Source organism: Biomphalaria glabrata, chromosome 3, assembly GCF_947242115.1.
Source record: "Biomphalaria glabrata chromosome 3, xgBioGlab47.1, whole genome shotgun sequence".
NCBI lineage: Eukaryota > Metazoa > Mollusca > Gastropoda > Planorbidae > Biomphalaria > Biomphalaria glabrata.
The window spans coordinates 16,108,692-16,135,044 of record NC_074713.1 but is presented as its reverse complement, the minus strand read 5'-3'; the positions used below and the strand labels follow the sequence as shown (position 1 = coordinate 16,135,044).

The window sequence follows — 26,353 nt, the reverse complement described above, 5'->3', positions numbered from 1 at the left end:
ATATACATCTAGTCGTTTAATAAAACGTGACTAAGTTGAAAAACACCAGTAACAATCTACAGAGGAAGGAGGTTTAATGGCGTCGGGTTTAATTCCCACCCCATTAATTGAACTATAGAAATGGAATCAATGAGATTGTTCGGATAGCACGCTGTAGATCTATATCCCATGTCTCTTTGACTTAAGCATTTATTCAGCTTTCCCGCCATCCCGGCCCTGTCGTCCACACGCGCAACATCCCAGCCTTTTAGAAGAACTCACCGAATGAAATTCACTTGCTCACAAGTAAACACATAATAGACCTACACACAGAAGTACGCACACACATGCTAACGCGCATATATCCAGGCATGCTATAAAGGGAGATAACTTGCTATATTTTATGTTGGATCTGACGAAGAGCACAGCACATGGTCAGACCTGACAAATAGTGCTTTAAATGCCACCTGAGATATGCATGAGGAAGGGGTGTAGCCTTTTTCGCTGCTAGGACAATCGCCATGGGACAAGGTGATGTCATCATTAGCCCTTTCTAGGTTTTACTGGAATGCATATATTTTCTTGGGCAGATTTCGGGGTTTAGCATGTATAAATTACTACCCCTCTCTCAACTAAACACGAGCCTATTGAGAGCATTCTTAGCACTGATGATATGCTACCAAAGTAAGGGCAAACATTTTATTTCATTGACACTGGTGTTGTGAATTATTCATCTAAATTGTCGACGAGACTTGAAGGATGATGATCAATGTTTGTGAAGATTACATTAAGGCATGCAACATAGACATAGCGCTTGTAATTAAAGCAGACTTATTTAACGGATAGGCTTTTATTAATGCTCGTATTTTTAGCAAAATCCTAAGCTGACTGACTGACTTATTACTAATTCTCCCACTTGGGCTGGACGAATAAAAAAAGTCAAACCTGTTATTACCTACCGTGTGCCTAGAACATCTAAGCACATTTCACAATCGAAAAAGCAGCGGTTAACTTTCACAAAAAGATTTTTTTCAAATTCGCAATTTCGTCTAAATATCTTTTTTATAAAGCCGACATTTTTATGTTTAATAGCAACAATATTGTAACTGCCGACAAATCATGTGTGGTGCCCAAACGGTCTAAGTTAGGGGTGAAGGTAGATAAATACTAGCTATACATTAATGCAACTGTAATGTCTATCCTTGTCAATATTAGATATTTAAATATTAGTGAAAGATTTATTAAAGGGAGATTACAGTTACCGAATAACTCCTTACACCATCTTAACGTGTGATTTCATTTTCTGTGCGTAAAACAATTTCATTAATAAGGATAAAATTTAAAACGACAGCCATGGACAATCATTTGAAAACTAAATATTCCCGATTGAATGTTCGAGTTATTTAGTGTCGCTGGCTTAGAGAAAATAAAATATACAATGCAAGCAGACACATTATAAACTTTGACATCGCTAAACATTCTAGAGGCTCACAGGTCCCAAATGCCAAATACATTACCACCGATGCCCGTATGTCAATAGAGTTAACATGGGGTGTTGTTCAATGCAGACTTACTATATTACTGAGTGACAAAAACCATGTTTGAAACAAGTCGTTATTATATGATCAGATCTGTAAGCAAGCGCAGGCATACAAGAACTCTTTTGCTTGTTAAAAAAAAAGAGAACATTTTAAATTAGGGACATCTTTTTTTTTAGGATGAGATAAATTAGATTATACTTTTTTTACTAACAGACGTTGTATGTGCAAATAATATTATTTATTATTTACTCCACAGTTTTATTTGATTGTTTTCATGGTGTATGTTACAAATATTATTTCTCTTCCCATGAGTTCTATTTTTACAATGCGCGTGCTCCTGTTACTCTGACCTATTGACCTACATGCTCACCAGCTCCACATAGCCAGGTAATTATTTACACTAGCAGCAGAAGTGCCATCAAGTTTATTATTATGAATCTCGCGTCACGGTTGTGAGGATGTAGGCCGTTGAACTGGAACCGTGCCACTGGGAAACTCGAGGCTCCTGGCATCTAGCTGGATCTATAAATAAAATCATTGAGCCACTACATTCCCAACACCCAATACGCAGATCTCGTAATCACGTGACTTTTGCGAACAGGGAGACCTTTAAGCATTTAAGTTAAAATTAATGATTAAAAAAATTAAAAAAGAAAATATAGAAATACTTAAAAAAAAACAGAATGAAATTCTATCAAAGACAAATGACAGAGAAGAACGGAGAAAGAAGGTTGACAGAACTTGTTTGTGTCCCAGCGATCCAGCAGATCAAGGGATAGGTGAAAGTGAATGTGAAGTTAAATGCGAACCTGGCCTAACTGATGTCTTATAATGAATAGCTCATTGATCTAATTGTTTTGTAAATGGCTAAACTCTTATCCCTCAAGAAAAAAACATTTCTGTAAAATAAATTTTAAAAAAAAATCCTTTAGTTCTATAGTTTTCTATAGCTATATTATAGCACTATAGTTCACGCGATAATATGAAAAAGTACTTATTTATTGTTGGTTTAAATTATGTTCAACGTATATGCATACTACATAGATTGTTCCTCTTTGAAAAAAAAAGTAAACTTTTTTTGTGTAAATGTAGTAGTATAACAGAACTTATTTAACTTACAATACAAATGCAAAAAATAAAAAAATAAAAATTTGACAATAAATCTAAAACTGTTTGCATAAATGTGTTAAAAATATGGTATATTGCAATCTCCCCTACTAAAGAGCCTCCGGTGTTTGTTACTATTAAAAGTAGTTGTAAAAGTGGTGTATTTTTATGAAAAAATTGCTTACATAAGTGATTTAAACAATAAGATTTTTCGCTTTCAGAAAAGAAAAAAGTAGCCATTGCATCAGAACTTTGAATGGTCTAAAATACTATGATGTCGGATTTTCACTATCTTTTCTAATTTACGAGATCTAAACGGGACGGACGGACAGACATTCCACACAAAACTAATAGCGTCTTTTCCCTTTTCGGGGGCCGCTAAAATTTAAAAAAATCACATAACTTTTAAAAAATAGCTTATCAAAGTTACCTTTATTCTGTACACCGGATATACCAGATGGCTAAGCTATTTATAGTACTTGCATTTTGATACATACAATGTTGATTTCCGGTGTTTCCCATCATACACTTTTATTAATGTGATTCCGTATGAATTTCCAGTTAGTAGTTTAAAATGAGAAATCTAGAATCGTGGGGGGGGGGGGGGGGGGGGGGGCTATCCATTTGATGTTTTGATATGATTTATAGTCAGGGGAGGTTTAGATTGATGAACATTACATAACTTAAGAGCACTTCTTTCTAAAGTATAGATAGTAAAGAAATTCGGATTCAAGGAAAGACCCTCAAATGTCAAGGACAAATATGGCATATATATTTAATTTTACAAAATTCTAGAAAACATACCATGCGATCTATAGGGAAGAAGATGTAAAGATTACCGTGTTTCTGTGGCCCACGATTGATTAATAGGGGTGAAATGTGGCCAGCACAACAATTTCAGGTGGACTCAGAGGCGCCCTCAAGATCCCGAAATAAAAAAAAATATCACAGTCTTCATCTTCACCAGAAATCGAACCCGGGACCCCTGGAGCGGAAGCCAAGCTTTACCACTCAGCCACCGCGCCTCCACATATCTGTGCACGACCAAACTAATGCATACATTTTATTTGTAACGATGTTTTTAAAACCACACACACACACAAGAACATTTTAAATAATCTTGCTGCTATTTTGTAAACCTCCAGTTTGGCAGGAACCAAATTTGCCTCCCGGAGGAAATGCCAGACACTGAGTTATCGATCTTGGGGAGTATGTCGTTATCGAGTAAGACCACTGTCCATTCCAGCGTGAGCTGGTGTCACGCCCTAAGCGCACAGCCGTTTGAGAGCACTCGCAAAGGGCAACGAAGGCGCTGGTCTAAAAATAGCGCTGACTTGAGAAACAAAATTTTGGGGGCGAAGAGCTCACCCTCTTTCCCGGCACGCACGCGCCAAGCACACAGACAAACAGGTGTGTTGTCAGACACCGAGACAGGCATTATCGAGTTATATAGACAGAAAGGAGGAGGGTGCGAGTGGTGGATGCTAAGGATGCACTCACCATACCCTCAATGCTCTTCACAAACAAAAGATTTTTTGTCAAGTCCCTAACAAAAGGTGTAGGCAATCAGCTATAATCACATTTGACACAATAACCTTTCAGAAAAAAAAACAACTAAGCTTGAGAATGCCGGGTAACGTATACAGTAACTTACAACTAGAGGCTGTATGAGATGTTTGAGAGATGGGTATCATATGAAAGAAAGGAAGAAAAGCTGGCTACGACATTCACGTACCCAGGTTACTGAGACTTATGCTATTCGACCCTTACCCTCCCACTTTTCTCAAGCAAACACACCACATGATCAATTCTTCACGTGTCTTGTCTACCTGGATATCTTCCCTCCTTTTTTTTAATTCTTGCTTTATTTATTTCAGAGTCTTAGTTTAGATGCTTTAAAAAAATGTATGGAAGAAGCAGATAAATGGCTTGGCTGCTGAACTTAATGTCTCGAGTTTGGATCCGGTGGAAGCAAATGTATTTCTATTTAGTTGATCTTTTTTCCGGGGTTTACCAAACTGAACTGTATACCTAATTTTTTATTCAGTGAAACAAATACTAGTTTGATGTTGTGCTGGTCACATAAAATCCTCGTTAGCCGTTGGCCATAATAAAAGGCCTATGGATCTCTTTAACATTATACATTATATAGATATTTTAAAGAAACAACAAGATTTCAAAGAGAGTTTGTGTTATCACACAAAATCTGAGGTAGCCCCTGTCGAATTCACCCATGGAACAGCAATATTTTTTTATCGTTTAAAGTAATAAAATTTCCAACAATTATTTGGCGTTATTTTTCACTTAAAATCAAACAGGACAACACTTCATCAATAAAAAGACTCTTCTAACTATTCTGCAATAAAGATTTGAAATAGAGCTCCCTTGAAAGCAGAGCTGAGTTAACTAATCACCTAAGAACATCACGGAACCTCACTTTTTTTTTATTCCACAAAAAGTTTAGTTTGCATGAAGTTTATTTAGAAACTGCCAATATTAACTACTCAACGGCCAAGGGGTACGACGTGATAGCTGAAACTGAAGTCTAAAATAATTTGCTATCCCATCCTCCTCTAGTGTTGTTCTTCTGTCCTTAACGTCCCGTTCAACGTGACTGATCCTAGTAACCTCATTGGACCCAAGAATGCTTCCTGTTGATCAACCCTTTAATATCCACACACGTGACACTATCGACTAATTTCGTGTTTCCAGACTTCCTTTCAGACACACACACACACCACCCAGAAACACAGACAAATCTCGCTGGACATGTAGGCTTTCTGCTTTGTATAATGGGATTGGGGGCTTGATCAAATTAGGCCTATCGGGTTTTGAGGAATTGGTTCTGACAAAAGCTTACACCTGCATTCAGTTTCTAAGCATTCAGTGTTGAGATATCTAGCATGGCTACAAAATAATCACTATTTACATAAGCCTATACGGGAGACGAGAAAACACGTCCTAAACGTTATTTGTATATAAAAAAACAACAACAAATGATGTAGCCTATATTGTAAACTTATTTATAAATGCTTGTCGATGAACCATCGACTTTTTTCTTAGTCTTATCACCTATTCTTATCATTAGGCTAAAACTAAAAGACAATTTTAAAAGCCATTCATGAAACAAAGTATTTAGTCCAATTTAAAGCCGACTCGTTCGATCTTCTAGTGGGGCGATATAAAGGATGTTTCAGGCTCTGGCAATATCTACTGATGTGTAAATGTGATGTTTGAGTAGAGCCTGAAAGAAGTCATTGCCTAGTAAAAAAAAATGATATATTTTTGGTAATGGTACTTGGAAATAAGATTCATTCAACGACTTTACAAAAGATCTCGTAAAATTAAACTTTACAATTTCGATAAAAAAAAAAATTAACCCACAAGCTTATCTCACAGATTCAATAAGGACTTCACAAACTTGCCACCAAGCAAGTATAGCAATGGTTCGATTTTATTACGAGGCATTGGAAAAAGAAAAACATAGATCTAAATCTAGAAACGAACTCTTACGAAACAAAAGGGTTTTTTTTATTCAGTTAGCTAAGACCGTGGTGCCTTGGGAAGTCGCTAATGCTCGCTAGAGTGCACAGCGTCTGTATTTCGAACTAGTTTGTAGAATGCTTGTATTCGAAACTAGTTTGTTATAATGTTTGTATTTGATTTACTTTGTATAATGTTTGTATCTGAAACTAAATAAAGTCTATAATCTATTGCAATGTGTTGAGTGGGTTGATGTATATGTGTAAGTGGTTATAGTTGTTAAGCCACGCCCTGTATAAAACATACAAATTTATCTAGATCTAAATTCCTGAAAAAGAAAAAGCTTTTTTTTTAATCTTAAATATTGGGATCATTAATAGGAATTATCAAGTTGTCTCAGTAGGGTCTAATCAAAGGATCGACATTACACAGTTACAGATTGACACAAAAGGACAATATTGAGAAAACTAACGATCACGTTTCCTGGAATGAGAGTCTATGTCTACGCTTTTCTCAGTCAAAACATCGTGACTTTCTAGATCTAAACAGTTTAGATTAAAAGCTTCTAGATGTCGATCTTCTAGATGTAGATCTAGGCCATTTAGGTCCCAACCTTATGAAGAAAATGGTGAGCTGAATTCTAATTCTAGTATTCTTAGGTTTCTGTTAACAGTCATACCATACGACCAGCCTGTTTTTCTTAGTCTTATATATATATATATATATGTTATATGTTAGCTAACTTACCTAAAATTTAGAATATATGATTGACTGAAGTCAAGCATCAATTATCCAAGTCTGGATGATTAGGTTTAGATCTAGATTCTACATATAGAATTTAGATGCCAAAAGTCACAAGTGCTGAGAGCTCCTACAAAAGTTCCAAATCCAAAAGAAACACTTCAAACAGAACTGTTTATTGTTAACATTTTGGTGGTTAACTAAGAAATCCAACTTAACAAACTGTGAATTTTGAGTTCATTGATTTAAATAAAAGTTAAAAAAAAAAAAAAGAAATTATAATAAGCCGAGGTCAACATGTCATTTAAAAATATAACGGAAAGAATCCGGCAGGCGAGTATATTACTTCTGCTTCTATGATTCAAGCACGCGCTGCCAAGAATCCGGGTCGGCTTCAAGGGAGCTCACCCAATCAAATTTTGAGAGAGACAAAAAAATATTCCACACCCACTGTGTGTTACACATGATCCAACACACCCGCGCACATTTGAATGCACTAATAGCGCTCTAGCTCCATTCCTGTGTTGTTTTTTGTTTTTTTTTTTGCTTGGCTTATCTCTATTGGACTGATTAGTATAGTGATGTAACGTGCCAGTCACGCACATATCAGTTTTTACAATGGAAGACCCCTCACCAGTGAATGGGCTGTAAGACAAACGCGCTAATGTAGAACTCCAGATGAAACATTAGCTGAGCACTTAACTTTATACAAATGTCAGTCTATACAGTTGGCTTTAAATTTAGCTTGAAAAAGTCGCAACAAATAGATCTAGATCTTTAAGACAAAGCCTACAAGTAAAAACTAGCAATCTTTGTATTTTTCATTTGCAGAGGAGCTTTCATATTGAAATGAGTAGGGACTAAACGTTTATATACACACTATACACACTTTTGAATGACTATAGGCCTATGTAAATCTTTTAAAGATATTCACCAAGGTCTTCTCAACTCTAAACACATATACATTTAGGATTTTAATTTTTGATAACAATTTTTTTAAAATATATCAAAGATATTTTTTAAGCGTTATTAAATCTCAGAATTTTCATTTTTAAAAGAGGTTTATGTAAAGGTGTCTTATTCAAGTGAAATACAATTGTTTGTTATTCAATTCTAACTTTCAAGCACTGTATGGACAAGACAGATTCAAATCTAAGAAGGTTCAAATTATTGAAATGTATATAATGAAACTCGTACCTCATTTAAATAAAACCAGGTCAACAAAGTCAGGTCTGAGATCTGTATTTGACAACGTTGGATTAGAGAACACACACACACACACACACAAAGACAGAGAATGATACAGAATTAAAACCTCTAGTCTATAAGGTTTTTAACCTAGACTGTAAGTATTTGCTCTGGCTTTGTTTCAATTGGAGCAGGGCGATGTCTTTATCTTCCTCATCAAGTCTTTTGCAAAACGCTGTTGGTCCAATCTTCGCCAAGAACGGAGCACGGTGGATTAATGCCTGGCTTATCGTGTAGGCAAGCGGACAGGCTTCCCAACAATCATACGACCGAAATCTCAGCGCAGTTCATCTCAGATATCAGACGATTAGCTGAGCCCTGCCTACGCGATAGTGAGAACGATGAAGATACGACCGCACATTAAGTAGAGATCTAACTATTTACTTATTTAGACGCCTATAACTGAACGCAATACTTTGCAACTCAAAAAAGTGGAAACACATTAACTACAATTAAAGTAGGTCCATATTATATGGATCAAGAGCTTTTATTCAATAAATGGACCTCATTCTCCAATCGTAAACAAACAACATTTAGTCACGTGATAATATTGATAAAAGAACAAAAAAAACTGTCACGTGATAGCCATTGTGTATTAAAAATTAGATCGTAATTTGTATAGAAGAGATAGATAATCACGTGGCTAAATGTTGTTTGTTTACGATTGGTGAATGAGGTCCACAGTCATCATAGTAAACAAAAATATATGTAATGGCTATTTTATGAGTCCAGATAGGGAACCAGTTATATTTAAAATTTGCGATTATCAAAAGTCCGAAAAGGAAATGTCTTAAACAGACTGGGCTATGCAGTAAGGTAGAGATCATAGTCGTAGAGATGTGTATATCTCATAGGTTTGTATTACGTGAGTTAATCTAGAAATGTACATGAAATATTTAAGCATGTGGTGTCTTGACAAACACTAGTTACGTCATTTGATTCTATTAACATTCTATTAACTGCTCGGAAATTACAGAGGTTTTAAGTTGTTCGGCGTGCATGCGTGCATGGTAGCAGAAAGTCTGAAGTTCTAGTTGGAAGTAAGATGCCTCTAGAATAGACATGCTCTTTACGTGAAATATCTTTTCATACATTTTTTAATGTTTTTTTTGTTAGAGTAAAATGGGTTGAGAAAATCACATTTTTAATATATATTTTTTTTTAAAGTGTGCTCTTCCATTGTCTACAGTCACAACTTCCAGTCACCTGCTTGGTAGGTGTACAACTTCCAGTCACCTGCTTGGTAGGTGTACAACTTCCAGTCACCTGCTTGGTAGATGTACAACTTCCAGTCACCTGCTTGGTAGGTGTACAACTTCCAGTCACCTGCTTGGTAGGTGTACAACTTCCAGTCACCTGCTTGGTAGGTGTACAACTTCCAGTCACCTGCTTGGTAGGTGTACAACTTCCAGTCACCTGCTTGGTAGATGTACAACTTCCAGTCACCTGCTTGGTAGGTGTACAACTTCCAGTCACCTGCTTGGTAGGTGTACAACTTCCAGTCACCTGCTTGGTAGATGTACAACTTCCAGTCACCTGCTTGGTAGGTGTACAACTTCCAGTCACCTGGCTGAACTTTATGAAGGTGGGAGGAGAGGGAACATTTCGTGACTCCTCGGGAAGTGTTACCTGAAGGATACCGTTGGGATTTGTTCTAGGAACTAATTTTCTAATGGCGTCCAAACACAATAACACGTAGAGCGAGATTTAAAAAAAAAAAAAAGAAAGAAAAAAAAAAGAACCAAATATATTCCGTCAGGTACTCCAATGTCGATTGCATTGAATGATTGAAACGAATTACTTTGATATACTGTAGTCGGTCTAAGCACCAAATTAAAGATGACATAGCAACGCAGTCATATCTTCTAGCCCCTGTTCTCGCCTGTACCGTATAAAGACGTAACTCTGAAACTTCATCTCCTCTCCCGAGATAGGAAATGGCCTATCATTATCAGTGGTTGTAGGAAATGGCCTATCATTATCAGTAGTTGTAGGAAATGGCCTATCATTATCAGTTATTTTAGGAAATGGCCTATCATTATCAGTAGTTGTAGGAAATGGCCTATCATTATCAGTGGTTGTAGGAAATGGCCTATCATTATCAGTAGTTGTAGGAAATGGCCTATCATTATCAGTAGTTGTAGGAAATGGCCTATCATTATCAGTGGTTGTAGGAAATGGCCTATCATTATCAGTAGTTGTAGGAAATGGCCTATCATTATCAGTGGTTGTAGGAAATGGCCTATCATTATCAGTTATTTTAGGAAATGGCCTATCATTATCAGTTATTTTAGGAAATGGCCTATCATTATCAGTTATTTTAGGAAATGGCCTATCATTATCAGTGGTTGACTAAATAGACTCTACATTCTCACACGAAAGAGGCCTGCTTTGAATGGTTATGAAATCGCCAAAAGAAAGGCAGTCGAGAGTAGGGACTCTAGTGAAATACGTCATTGTTTGAAGTCCAGGTGAACGTGGTCTCGCCTAGAAATTTGCTACGTATGAGAGATATATAAATCTGACACGCTGATTGGAATGAGGGGGGAAGGCGGAACATCTACATAGGCTGGAACAAGTTTTTAACAAGTTTTAAAAAGAAACAACTTAAGCCATCCACGCCCAACACACACAAATAAGACTTTTTTCTGTTCTGTTTTCATTTATGTTGACAATAGAATTAATCTAGAGGAATGATTGCCCACAAAAGAGATCAGCTGCTATCTCATGACAACATGTCCCATTTATCCAGTGAATTTCGCACCACTGTGGAATCCAAGCGCTAGAGTTGTTGTTTGTTTTTTGTTCATTCTGAGCTTCAGAAATTTCATTTTCTGGCGAATACAAATAATTAGTAAATTTAAATTAAGAAGGGGTCAGGTGTGTGATAGGCCGAGACTGAAGTATGTGAGCGAGACATGATTTCACGTAAGTTTGAAAAGGATTTGATCGTTGTAATAACATCCTCGTGTTCAGTAAGACGCATGTTTGTGTTTTTTCCACAGACCAATGGTCTGTCACTGGGGAGAAAGTAGGTGGTACTGGTGTAAGAGAGACTCAGTGAAACTCCATCTTGAAAAGAAAATTTGTCACAAAAATAGAAAGGTCTTACTTCGGACATGTAACGTCGTCACTTAATTTAATTTGTTACACATTTGTAAAAATATTTTTACTTGATTAATACTTAAAATGAGTTTATATACTACAATGCAAATACGAGATTTTGTATCCTTGGAAAAAAAAAAAAGACCACTTTCATGCCCCCGTTTCAGAACGTCGGGCTACACCCACCATCAAGGGGAATTCGTACCACAGTTTGAGAAACACCTGGTTATGTACGAATTGAATTTGGTGAAGGTGATAGAGAGAGAGAGAGTTAACATGGTGTACGGTATAAGTCAATCAATTTATCATCTACTCAGATCAAACGACAACTTTGGGCATGAGTGATGAACTGATGAAAGGGAACTGAAGAAAAAAAAATGACCTAATGCCTTCTGTCCGACCTGGAGTGTGACGTTCGGATGGAAATAGGCCAAGTCCAATGAGCGGATTGACCGCGTTCAATGTGAGTCATAGGTCACTACTTTCAGAGGCAGGACACATCTCAGTGATGCGAGTTGTAATGCTATGGTTGTGTTTCAAGTCTTTTTTGAGCAAACATGACCAAAGCATTTAATTTAAGTCATTGGTTAATATGCATGACTAAATGCATGACGCGTAGGACGTAATCATCTTCTTTTTTGAAGTAACGTCTGTATTATATAAGATAAGATAAAGCATTCGTTTAGTTTATTAGCTGAATATAGCAGATGAATGTTAACTTTGTATATTACAATCAAGTTTTTTCATTGAGGCTAAGGATTCTTTTCACAAACAATATACAACCTGTGATCACAAAATTGCGAAACTTAAGACTTTATATATACAGGTGAAATTTATCTCGTATCAGTAATAAAAAAAAACCTGCTAAAAACAAATATGATAATTTTATTGGTCCAAACAAATGGAAATTCAATTTGACTACCATCCCAGCATTACAACTGTAACAATAACAACAATATTGATGCAAACACAAACAATATTCACATAAACAGCATACACAAACACACACACACACACACACAGCGCTTTTATAATTAGGCTTCTATGTACTTCTGGGTGACGACAATTGACATTGTAAGACCCTGACTGAGAGTGGAATAAAGGAGTTGTTCAATCTCTCTGTTCTACCTTTAAAGGAGAGGAGTCGATCACTTCACCCAGATCTGATGTATATGTGGTTTAATAGGTGCAAATAGTCTTTAAAAATTTGTAAAGGCATCTTTCATGAAAAAAGTTCTCCAACAAACATAACCCGCTATTGTTAGTTAACTCAATGATTAGGCTCCACACGTTAATCATTGGTTGTCATTGACAATACCGCCGTTAATTAGGGCCTACGTCATTTGGTTAACATGTTTGTCGAAGTATCAAGGAATGTTACATCCTAATAATGAGTGATATAACTTATATAACATACATACCAATAATGATAATTAAGGAATGGTAATTTTATTGTGCTAAAACCCAAATATTATTGTAAAGATTTATGATTTGGATTTTTGAAATAAAGGACATTTTGAAGCTATGGGATAAAATACATGCCAAGAACATTAACTCCATCATTCCTTTGTCACAGTCCCCTCACGCAAACAATAGTAGACTACTTCAAATAGGACTCTCCTCCAATTGACAATGTCACAAAGGTATACTTTGCGCCACTTTGCGGATCTAAAGCCTTGGATGTATTGTTCACAACAGTGACACAGTCCAACACTTTTTGTGACTTTAGCAGGAAATATGATTCTCAAACTTGTGATTTTGTTTAATGAGCAAGAGCTAGGAGAGGACATGTACCAAGCTCAATAAACTCTTTCAATGCATTTTATTACGAACTTGTTTTAGGTTGAACACATTTTCTTTAATTTTCACACTCTGTATATCGTTAAAACTATAACACGCCCGCACGACAATGTAGAACATGTTTTCGATTCAGGAATTGATACAAAATCGGTGAGAAGTAGGCATAAATTTTATAAGGGTTTTTTTGGATTGTAAACAGTCTAAACCAGAGGTGGTCAGATTAAGGCACACGGGCCACATGCGGCCCGTCGGAGTGCTTAATGCAGCCCTCAAACACCTACAGAAACAAGGTGTGCTCACAGTTGTGCGTATAAAAATGCAAATATATTAACAATAAAATAATTTTAAATATCTATATAAATTATTGAAACTTATTCTTATCCCTCAAGAGGCTAAAGAAACATTGTCTCTACATGCCATTCTAAAAAAGTTTAAAGTAAACGAAAGTTATTCTTATTGGCAACATTTCGAAATATTCAGTCAAAGACACAAACTCAGGCCAGCATTTATTCAATACTATGATGAACTGTGTTGAAAGTGTTGGGTTGGCTTGGAACAAGATGACAAGTGTAACAACTGATGGTAAATCAAATAACACTATCCCAACCTTAAACTCCAAACGGGAAAGTCTGAGCCAAGCTTCATTGAATATCAAGCATACCGACCCTATTATCTCAATGATCAAACTTATCAGACCTAGAAGTCTTAGCCACAGGCAATTCTGAGAAGCACTTAAAGATTGGAAACAAAACATTCACGTCTTGTTGTTTTCTTGAATTCACGTATATATTGTTCATAAAAGATGTCAGGCATTTATTCAGCCATGTTTCAAGAACAATTCAACGTTAAAGGCTAAATTTTTAAATCCTAAATTGCTTACATTCATAAACAACAAACCATAAATTGTTTCATTTGAATGGTTGCAAAAGACGAACTTGTTTTGTTTTCACTCATCTATATGACCAGGTCAAGGACAGCATGTGCATGCGCCCCAGCTACAGCTTCCCTGATGAATGGGAGGAGCAACAGAGCGTGACGAAGAAGCCAACACACCAAATGTAATTAAGAGTACACGTCAACCTGTCCCTAGTGACATAACGTCGATGAAAGCGATTGCCATATCAGTGACACACTCATTTCCCGCATTTTGTTCATACTACGGTACCTTCAATGCATTATGTTCATACTACGGTACCTTCAATGCATTATGTTCATACTACGGTACCTTCAATGCATTATGTTCATACTACGGTACCTTCAATGCATTATGTTCATACTACGGCACCTTCAATGCATTATGTTCATACTACGGTACCTTCAATGCATTTTGTTCATACTACGGTACCTTCAATGCATTATGTTCATACTACGGTACCTTCAATGCATTATGTTCATACTACGGTACCTTCAATGCATTATGTTCATACTACGGTACCTTCAATGCATTTTGTTCATACTACGGTACCTTCAATGCATTATGTTCATACTACGGTACCTTCAATGCATTATGTTCATACTACGGTACCTTCAATGCATTTTGCTCATACTACGGTACCTTCAATGCATTATGTTCATACTACGGTACCTTCAATGCATTATGTTCATACTACAGTACCTTCAATGCATTTTGCTCATACTACGGTACCTTCAATGCATTATGTTCATACTACGGTACCTTCAATGCATTATGTTCATACTACGGTACCTTCAATGCATTTTGTTCATACTACGGTATGAATGCAGCTACGGTTCTTAAGATAAGACTACACTAATTTCTTGCACTCCGTCAAAGAAGCAATAGTGTCTTAATGTGTACTAGGATAATTATTCATTATGTTTAATTATTTCTCTTTTCTCAAAACAAGGACCTGAGGGAAAATTACAACAACAACAACAACAAAAGTATGGCGTTACATTCGCTTATGTGTATTGTATTATCATGTCTGCCTAATGTTTGAGTCTTTATTTATGTACAGGATTCTTTGTTTTCTTGTTTAGTTGCATGTGCTATCACACTGTGAAACTCGAAGCTACTAACAAGTTTTTTCCCTTCTGGAACACGACAGAAATTATGTGAGGGTAGGGACGGAAAAGAAGGGAGACGATAGCTATCCAGTAACTGAAAGTGATCGCCCTTGTAGAGATCTTGATGACCAAATAAGTGAAACCCAATTAATTTGTAAAAATACACACATTAATCATAGTGTGTTTTTTTTTAAAAAGGTACACATTTCAGACCTTGCGATCTATGGAGGCAGATGATGTAAAATCCCATCTGTTTCTTTGGCCAATAGTTATTGGGGGTATCATGCAGCCAGCACAACGACCAACCGCCTTTACTTTCCCAACGTATGTCAGGTACCCATTAGAGTTTGGTGGACTGAGGGATGCCCCTATAAATCCCAAACATCAAGTCTACCCCGCGTCACGAACTCGAGACCCTCGGGTCGGAAGCCGAGCAACTTACCACTCAGCCAGCAGCCCCCTTGTCAATAATAGAGAGACACACAAACTCGGAGGCAGCTTTGTGTCCTCACACACATTTCGTGACACACAAGTATAATTGGCATTCTTTGTAATTGTCCTAACAGTTGAGTCTAAGACTCTGGGAACTCTAGGCCTACTGAAGCTTGCTTACATCTGCCTGTCTGAACAAAGAACCAAGCAGAGGTAAATTTTTACATCAGTTTTACCAACGGCTTGTATTCCAAGATGCCCTGGAAACTCACACACGTTCCTTCTCTGTATGGTACCACATTAGCCCTAAAAATGTTCCTTTTTTCCATTCCCGCAAGTGCAATGGACTCACTCCTTAGGCAACCCAATGGGGGTTCTGTTTTAGTTGCCTCCTATAGGTCTAATCCGTCTCCTCTAATGACCGTTTCGACCCGAGTGCCACGTTGAGGCCAATCAGCATTGCCTGAGACATGTATATGTACTTCTTTCCACCAATATTAGAAGAAAGACACGACGCTGTGTTTTTAAATGAGGGAGAATAGAGCCCTGCATTGATTCCTGGAGAGTTAGATCAACAGAGATCATGCCACTCTTTGTGGGGATGTTGGTGACTTTGTTAGCATTATAGAAAAGAGAAATGCTGATCAAAAAGTAAACCACTAAGCGTTTATTTCCTTTTAAGCGCCAAATTTTCAATCAGTATTTCTGAAATTTAAACCACAAGTTAAGATGGCCGAACCAAAGAATAGAAGTAGCAAGTAGGCCTACATTGTATGTAGATAAAGTCAGAAGCTATGTGTGGATCAATGTCACGCTACATCTGAGAAAAGATTTATATCCCTTAACTCTTAACCGATTAAAAAGCCCGGGCTGGACGAAGGGCTCGTGGTAGTCCATTAATTGCATCTTTCGTTATGCTTAACAGCTTTAAGATCAGTGCTTCTCAAAGTGTCAAAGCGGAACAAATGTGAGAGAGACTTATAAAAGTATTTGTACTCATGTGTCCTAACCTATAGAACAAGAAATGTGCCTTTCTGTCTTTCCGAGCATGCATGTTCAGTGTGCAACGGTCCCATTCCTTTCTTTGGACATTGGGAGGGGGGGGGGGTAATCTGGAAGAAGGTTTCCATGTTGCCATTACGCGCTCATCAAAACTAAGAAATATTCAGTGACGTCACTCAGAGGGTGCGGGTGACACCCACCTGGCAGTGACACCTTAGTGTAAAAAAATAATTTTTTTCTAAAGCTAGTTTTTTTTTCCCAATAATTTAGGGTCTACACTATAACTATGCTTTAGTATTTCGTACTATGCTCATTTAAAGGAACTTTTTGAACAAACGTGCCTAAGAAAAATCGAAAAAATCTTGGAAGACAACGGCCACCCGCTCCATCAGAACTACGCCAGGTCGTCGCGAAGTGGGCGACTGCTGTCAATCAAAACAAGAACGGAGCGGTACAAAAACTCGTTCGTACCTCACTCGGTCAGACTCTATCACCGCCACTCATTGATCAGGGAACATGAAATGCACCAAGATACCTGTGTGTAGTCGCTGAATGAACTCTTTATGTTGTCTGTTGTATTTATGTGTATTTTTCTGTTGTGTTGTCTTTATATGAGAAACGAGTCCTTGTAATCACAACAAATTTCCGTAAGGATCAATAAAGCAGTCTTAGTCTTAGTCTTACATTACGTGGTAACTAGGGACGCGAAGCCAAGTCTTTTTTTGTAAAGGACAAAAGAAAATCGGTTCTATTTGCATTGTAGTTATTCCATAGTTGAGAATTAATACAGAAAAACGAAATTGTTACGAACGTTTAATGCTCTTCTAATTTAATGCTCTTCTAGCAATCTGGCGTTTCAAAGCACAGTCTCTACAAAACATGATCCGAATCTTAAACACAAATGTTAAGTCGGTCCTTTTATATGATGCCGAGAAATGGAGAGTCACAAAAACAAATATGAAAGAACTTCAGACCTTCACAAACAGTTTCCTACGCCGGATATTGTGAATAAGGTGGCCCGAAAGGTTAGCTACTCTCAACTTGAGGGAGAGAACCAAGTAGAACCACATAGCCTAAAACGCTAAAATGGAGCCTGATAGGACACACGCCTTGCAAAAAAAAAAAAAAAAAACAATATTGCAAGGCAGGCACTTGATGGGAATCCGCAGGGAAAGAGGAAAGTGGGCTAGCGCAAATAAACCCGGAAGAGGTCAGGGTACGTTATTGAAAGACCATAAGTGCACCTACGAGCACATATTTACAAAGATTGTATCCAATCCCTCTGTCTGTTCGTCTGGTACAATTTGTGTACAGGTTATCTCTCCCACTTACCATTCTTGGAACTTTTACCTGATTATTTATAGCCGATGACAACACATGAATCTTTTTTAAAAAATGTAACCAATTAGTGGTAATTTTGTTTTATACAAGAAAAGGGAACTTACTTCTGCAGACTGCAGCATTGAGAGACATTGCAATGATTTGGGGGTTCTTTTCCTTAGTTAAGCATTTTTTAAATTATGTTTGGCTTGTTTGATGTTTAAATTACATCTCAATACCATTAAAAAAAAACATATGTATTATTTTTTCTCTTATTTAACAAAAATCATAATGTAGTACAACACTATAACAGAAGTTTTAATCTTGTTGTAAAAAATAGATCATTAAATAGATCATTTATAAAAAGTTTAAATCTTAATTTAGTTGTTGCGCCTTTCGCGGCGAGCACAATCCATAGCACAATTTTAAAATTTTATTGTCAGTGTCGCTTTTATTTATTTATTTCTTTTTAAGTTCTTAACGTGACATACGGACACCATAAAACCAACATCTGGTGGTGGGGGTGGGCGTTTAAAAAAAACAAAAGTATTTTCTTAATACTTAAGACAAATCCATTTCTATTTCACTGCTACAGAGTTGACTTGGACTCCTTTTACTTCTTCCATATGTTTGGCTTTTTGTTTTAAGTCTGTGGGAACATTGGTTCAAGTACAAGGAACGTTTCTCTTACATAGAGCCCAATGGGCCAAATCACAGCAACAGATCCAGGTGTATACTTCAAGTTTACTACACATTCAAGTATACATTCTTTCTTAGTTCAGTGACACGATGACCTGGTACTGTCTGTCAGATCGCTGGGCCTCTGTGTAACATTAGGATACGTTATTGTTAAAGTAAGATCTGTCCTGCTTGGTACTGACAAGGCAAGAGTGTTTCTCAGTCTCCTTCGGTAAAGTCATTAAGGTCGTGTCACTTGTTACCTTTTCCACCCCCACCCAAACTCTCCCAGAAAGTATTCTAGGAATGTCCATGTCTCCCTTAGCACACCATTCTCAAACCATGGGCTTAAAGGCCACCAAAGTTGACCCCGAATTTTTTTATTTTTTGGTGGGGCCACATTCATTGCCTACTCAGATCACATAACAATTATGTACATGTTTCATTGTGCTTTAAGATTACCGCTACCTTGTGCCGCCACTGACTACTATTAATTTCTCAAAGTTCAGTTTTGAACCAACCATGAAAGTCCAATACGTGAGAACCTTGAAATAAAACTTTGGTTGCCTGTTATATATATATCCCTCGCCTGTAACCTAGTTAGCAGAAGTCTAGGCTTGCACCTTGAAGATAGCTTCACTTTAATATTTTAGATAATTAAAAAAGAGTTATATAATATTAATAATTTAATGTACATAGCGCTGTTAACAAACATAATTTAGGCTCAATGCCATTAAGACCATATAATAACATAACACCCATAAACGCTAGAATTGAAATGATAAATCAATCTAAAAACTTTGTGATAAGTATTAATGTTCTTCTTGTATGTGGTGTCTGTCTGCGCTCATACAACTATCTACATGCACAAGTCTGAGACTCTAAAAGTCAAAGTATAAAATTAAAACTAATGATATAGCTTCAACCCTACATCGGAGTGAACAGTAGGCCTCTAGGATCATTATTTTTCCAAGCACATTATTTGTAGGGGGAAATACGTGCAAGTAAAAGATGACCAATTTATACAAGTGGACTTCTACAGGCTGTCTCTACCATAAAAATACTCAATGTTTAAAGTTATAGATTCCTGTCGATGCCTGTTGGTTAATATATTATTATATGTTCACGCTGTATAAGCCCTACATTAATTTTATACTATTATTAAGGGTCAAGACTCTCAAAACGAGAGGATCTAAACCTGGATCTATATCAAAATGATATTCAAACAATGTTTAGACAATTAAGCTATAAAAAAATGTAATAAAAGGTTCACTAATTATAGATCAGATCTAGACAGGCCTATAGAAAAGAATTATATATCTACCCCACGATGAATGAAAGACCATTTACTTTAATATATATAATATATATATATATATATATATATATATATATATATATATATATATATATATATATATATATATATATATAGGCCTATATATAATAATACGAGTGTCTGCGTTACTTCAATTAGACTCTAGTTTAGTCTAGATCTAATAGACCTACTTACCCCGGCAACAGCTAAATATTTTGAATGTTAGAGGCGCGAAAAAAAAGTGCAGAATTCGAAAATTGAAATGTAAGGCTCTCGAAGCCGAGAGCCTTACTAGTAGTGCTGTTTAAAACGAATGTGGATCAGCGGAACAGACGACTACATCTATATAACTACGCCATGAAAGTAGGACCGGTTCAATGTACATGATTGGTTTATTTAAGCACTAACCCTGAAAAAAAAAATTCTCATTGCATCTGTAGGCCTATGCCTAGTGTACATATTAGAGACATGGCATATTTACCAGATAATTATCGTCAGGGTATTAACAAGTGAGTACTAATCCGAATAATCCTAGTATGGCTTCAGGGAGGAACTATTTATCTCAGACATTACTTTTTTTTTTGGTTCTTCAAACGTGTTTCAGTTTGACTGTCAGCAATAAAGTGCATCAGTCTGTCATGTAATAGGGTGCATCAGTCTTTCATGTAATGGGGTGCATCAGTCTGTCATGTAATGGGGTGCATCAGTCTGTCATGTAATGGGTTGCATCAGTCTGTCATGTAATGGGGTGCATCAGTCTGTCATGTAATGGGGTGCATCAGTCTGTCATGTAATAGGGTGCATCAGTCTATCATGTAATGGGGTGCATCAGTCTGTCATGTACTAGGGTGCATCAATATGTCATGTAATCGGGTGCATCAGTCTGTCATTTAATCGGGTGCATCAGTCTGTCATGTAATCGGGTGCATCAGTCTATCATGTAATAGGGTGCATCAGTCTGTCATGTAATGGGGTGCATTAGTCTGTCATGTAATCGGGTGCATCAGTCTGTCATGTAATCGGGTACATCAATCTGTCATGTAATTTAGGCAGCCGCCTAGGGCCTCCATCGCCTTCCAATTAGTTGGAGCCTCGCATATCCTAAAAAAAAAAATAGATAAAAAAACAACAGCGTAGCGTGGATCAAATCTCAAACATCGCAAAGCTCTATTGCAATCTGATGTTTATTAACAAAATTTTAGATTGACTTGTTAGCTTACCGATATGTTAGAAGACCTTTTGGTGAAAAGAGATGTGATTTCAAGTGTGATGCATCAAATGGTTATAGACGAAGTGGTCAAAGAATCGGCGAATTAGCAGGAGTAAGTCATGGACACGGTCACGGAAGATGATTGCTCAACCGATGGAAAGGAAAGTCAGCATTTCGGCTTCGATTGGAAATATGTAGGTATAGGGTCATCTTAAATTAGCAATAAGGAACGTGTCGATAATATATTGGTTGATTTCGATATGCCTAAAAATATGTTTTTAATAAATATGATTTTAAAAATAAGTCTAACCTAACTGATCATTAAAAAAAATTCTTTTAATAAAAATAATGGTTGACCCTGACGTGATTTGAACACGCAACCTTCTGATCTGGAGTCAGACGCGCTACCGTTGCGCCACAGAGTCTCCCGAAAAATGTAGCGATACTAGTACATATATTTTTAATTAACAATAGTCAGTAAAGCTTAATTAGGTATTTATAATTTAACAGCATACTACTATTTTTGTTAATGACAGAAAATAAATAGCAAGTTTCAATTTATAATCCAAATATAACCATAATACAAAAAATTTAAGCATTCTGATTTAAAAATAGTTCTCGTAAAAGTGAAATCTAATTGTGCAGGTAAATGTTTTTCCTAGGAAAAATTATAAATAAACGAATGCGTTTGTCAAAAGTGATTTTGACTTTCGAATATATATATATATACATGGTCGGATTAAAGTAGGCCTATGTGGAGGCCCCCGAAGCAGCATTTTTGAGGAGGCCCCTACAATGTGTTTGAAAGCTTCAATAAAAATCCACTTATCAAAGAAAATGCTTCGATCTAAAAGCATTAAGAAGAATTTACAGAAATTGAGTTCTTAAAAAAAAAATTAATCTCACTTTCCTTCTGTAAAAAATATTTTATATGCATATTTTAGTTTTAAAATGGTATATTTTTGAGTTTGTCGAGGGTAAGGACCTTGTTAGACGCTCTGTTGTAAATCAGGAAGGAGCTGTATTTAGGCCCTACTTATTCCCAGCACTTCTTAATCACGACTATTGTTTTTTTTTTTTTAATTTATTTTTTTTTGCCATCCGTAGGCTTAAAATGCGACAAAAAAGGTTAGAAAAAAATTCAACAAAAGCTTCAACTTTTTTATATTTATGTAAGCCTACAAGCGACGTAGACTTTTTGATTTTCAAGTAGTCTGACAATGAAAGTGTTTCGACCCTTTTGTCGTTCAGATTACGGTATACTAGACATATGTCAGAAGTAAGAAAGTTGCACTGCTGTCAGCCTAATGAAGCACGTGTATCCCAGATTTTGAGAAACTCTGTCGAGCCCTGTAGGCCTATCCTAGTTAGTTTCAAACTCGGCATCTATGTTGCATCTCTAGGACTGCTAGGTGAGTGACTACAGAGGCGTGACGTTCAAGGGGAGTGAATACAGTTAAATTTAACTACGATTTTTTTAGGTTGAATTTTTAATTTAATAACTTCAATTTTAGAATTCCTCAATTCAGCTTGCAAATTCTTCATTGGTAGAAACAAAACCTTCAAAAAAAAAAAAAAAAAACATGTGCCGACACAGCTCTTGTAATAACGATTTTCTTAGAAATTTGACAGTTCAAGTAGCCTATTTCTTTGGGAATAGAATTACTGGGTAAATGGACACACATCAGAAAATGTGGGTTGACCGTTATGATTATCTAAAGATTATTAACTTTAAATGTACTTTTTGGTCTGGTTGTCTGGACTCTATCTTGAACACACGTCAGCGGGTATTTCCGCAAGTATTCATTAAAGAGTTTAAAAAATAAAATACATTTTGCACATTTTGTAAGTCTGGATATATAGGCCTACCATTAAAATCTTATAAACTCGTCCTCTGAATAGATGTATACATGCACTTAACCAGGATTTTTTTGAGGAGGGGGGGGGATGGGGCAGAAGAGAATTAGGGCGGAGAAAAAAAATGTGCAATTATTCTTTTTTATATACATATATCGTTCATTAGTTATTAAGGACTAAATAATCGCTCTTACTCTTACTCTAAGCTATTGGCTTCACAAAGGAGTATATTGTCTTTAAAAAAACACTTTTATATGTTACTTGTGGGAGTTTTAGATTTTACTTTTTTTTCTTTTTACTAAACAACAAAAACTTTTTATTTTGTTAAAATGTGTTACATCTAGGCCATGTACATGTAGGCCTACATAAAGATAATACTTTTCTCAGGAAATGATTATTTTCTGAAGAAAAAAAAACAGACTTATCTTGATCTAGATTAAACAGATCAAATATATATATATATATATATATATATATATATATATATATATATATATATATATATATATATATATATATATATATATATATATATATATTGTAAGTGAAGTCTTAGCTAAGTTAGACAATAGGCCCTATACAGCTAGAATATGATTAGATATACAAAGGAAAGCCCACCACCCGCAACAAATTTTATAAGACAAAGGAAACTAGATAAAGTGGCCTAATTGCTTAACTATTGTCTAATGTGTATTAATGAATGGACTAATCTATTTCTTGACTTTTAAACCCTTAAAAAAATCTCAAATATAAAGAGGATGTAATAATTTTTTTGCCGATTGTTAAAAAAGGTAGTACGTAGGCCTAATAAGAGATGTCAGGCAAAGTAAATTTGGTGGCCCCCCTAAACGAAATAGAAACGAAATAGCTCTTGAGCCAACTTTTTGGGTGACATTCGAATCCAATTTGTGCATTTTTTCATTCACTCTGTTACACTTTTTATACATTCCAATGCAATACTGCATTTCCATACGGACAATAAAGATTATTATTATTATTATAACTTAGGTGACGAAATTCATTTGAGCCAGTAAATCGTACCAGATGGCTAAAATAACTAAAATACCCCCCTCCAAAAAAAAAATCATTGAAAATTCAGTTGCCAGTCGGCAGGAAGTTCCAAGGTTTGAATAAAATGGGAAAGACGTTATGTGCATTCACCATTTCATAACCATCTCAAACAAATCCCACAATGCTTCTCAGAACTCTTGCGGAGACTTTGTTCCAGAATCACAGGACTAAAATTTTAAATTTTGGGATTTTTAGAGCGCCCCTAAGTCCACCCAAGTCACTAACGGATCCACAACATTGGAGTGGGGGGGATTTTTTTCTAAACCCTAACCCTAAGCATAAACGCGCGTAAAGCTCTTGACAGCTAGGGGATCTGGGGGAGCGCTGTGGGGCCCGGGGCGAAGCCCCGACGCCAGAAGAGTTTTCTTGCATTCTTCACAGCAGAAACGCATTCTACTAACATTTACAGCTCGTTATTCATCCTATTCAAAAAGGACCTTTTTGAGAATGTTTTACTTGAAACATTTTCTAACATGAAGTTACAGGCCCTTTCTACATTGCAAATACAACCGATTATTTATTTGAAAAGATAAGATACCCCACGAAAAATAATTTAAAAAAAAGAAATAAACAAAAAAAAAAAAAAGCCATGTTGAGGCCTTTCTCTTGACAGCTAGGCGGTCTGGGGGAGCGCTGTAATTTCCCCAGTGAGGTCCGGGGCGAAGCCCAGACGCAAAAAGCGTTTTCTTGCATTCTTCACTGCAGAAACGCCTTCTCTTGACATATACAGCTCATTATTCATCCTATTAAAAAGGACATATTGAATAATGTTTTACTTGAAAGATATTCTAATATGAATTTACAGGCCCTTACTACATTCCTTGAAAAGATAAGATACCCCACATATTTAGATAAAGACTTTGAGGATCGTCGCCGAAAAAAAATATTTGAAAATAAATATTAAAAAAAAGGTCATTTGTAAATGATACATTTTGTTCAATATGCATGTTTGTAACTTTGTTTTGTTACAAAACTAAAATTCAAAGCTCTAAATACAAAATTTCGGAAGTGGGTGTAGAAATTAAGTGGGCCATGAGTGGGCCAATTAGAATCTACTCTAAATTTTTTTGCATTTTCAGGATTCAAGAATATATCAGTATGAGTAAAAATTGGAAAAAAGTGACTAGGAAAGTAATAATTGGGTTCAGAACTCATCTCCATTGTTACTCTAATAATTAAAAAGTTCGTATGAATTATAAATCTTCCAAATCAAAGCCTTTCTTAGAATAACTAAAATAAATTGGTGTGCAATTACATAAATTCTGTCACCATATTTGACTATTCTGTTTTAAAACGTCTTGATTTCGTCTGGAAAGGGGAGAGGACAGTAGAGTGAAAAGGTTAATCCTCGCTCCTTTTTATAATTTCTGCTAATGATTGCATTTGGCATTAAAAAATAGGGGTGGGGCGACTCGATATAAGAATTTAAGTTATAGCATATATAAATTATATTAGTGACATTTTTTTTTTTTATTTTGTAATTTCTCAACTAAAATACAAAAAGAAAAAAGTAGGCTATTGGTTTGTCCGATGGGCGGAAGGCGATTGCATGTATCGCCCCTCCCACATAGTAGGCTACAACCCTTTTTCATTTTATAATTACTAATGACAAAATTTGAGATCAGAGTTTGTGTGCGAAATAATATACAAATATGTTAAAACATCAACACGTACCTTATATATATATATATGCTATATATTCAACTAATTTTGTTCACAAACTATGATTTCTCCATAAAAATAGGACCACCATCCCCATTCAGAGGACTAGAGTGGGGAGGGCAGTAGAAACAATCGCCCCCCTCCCCACCTCACCAAATCGTCTAAGATACCAGAAGTGTAGCGATATAATATAAACATTATATAGTAATTAAGCTTATTTTATTCACGAACTATATATTTCCAAATAGAAGCATTTATTTCTACAAATAAATTACCCCCCCCCCATCAAAAGTGTAAGGGGGGGGGGGCTGGATTGATACCATCGCCACCTCCCCATTCCACCAAATCGGCTAACATACTAGAGGGGGTGGCGAAATAATCTAAAAATATGTTGAAATATAAATAATTAGTATATATTATTAGCATAACTAATAAATACGTATACAATTTGTGTGATTTCTTTACTAAAATTCGTCCGCCCCTACCACCCCAGCCCCTTGAATCCGCCAGTGACCCAAGTCTAATGTAATAGCCTAGGTATGACTTTAGTAGAGAAAGTTACCTGCCCGTTAACCGTTGGCAAAAGAAACAGATGACCTTAACCTCCGTTAGCGTTATGATGTATCAGACTTTTAATTGTCTACGGACATTTCATCAAAAGGAAGAAACAAGAGTCTTCTAAACATGTGTGAATAAACCTTGTTGTCATAGTGTCGTAGTAGAGAACTAGAGTTAAGCTAGTAAACATAGAGCCATAGAGTTCTGCTATGTTTG

General features: G+C 36.2%; 1 protein-coding gene and 1 non-coding gene across 2 annotated transcripts in view; both read right to left on the bottom strand.

Moving 5' to 3' along the window:
• The window catches only part of LOC106057114 (dentin sialophosphoprotein-like), an 86,649-nt gene extending 66,575 nt beyond the window's left edge, over positions 1-20,074 (bottom strand). Inside the window, exon 1 of the mRNA XM_056023659.1 lies at positions 19,975-20,074. The gene's annotated coding sequence lies outside the window, so the exon portion shown is untranslated. The remainder of the gene's footprint in view (positions 1-19,974) is intronic.
• Positions 20,075-21,342: 1,268 nt separating this feature from the next.
• On the bottom strand, positions 21,343-21,414 carry Trnaw-cca (transfer RNA tryptophan (anticodon CCA)). Its single transcript has one exon. It is a non-coding gene; the product is annotated as a tRNA-Trp (tRNA).
• Between the last annotated feature and the right edge of the window lie 4,939 nt (positions 21,415-26,353).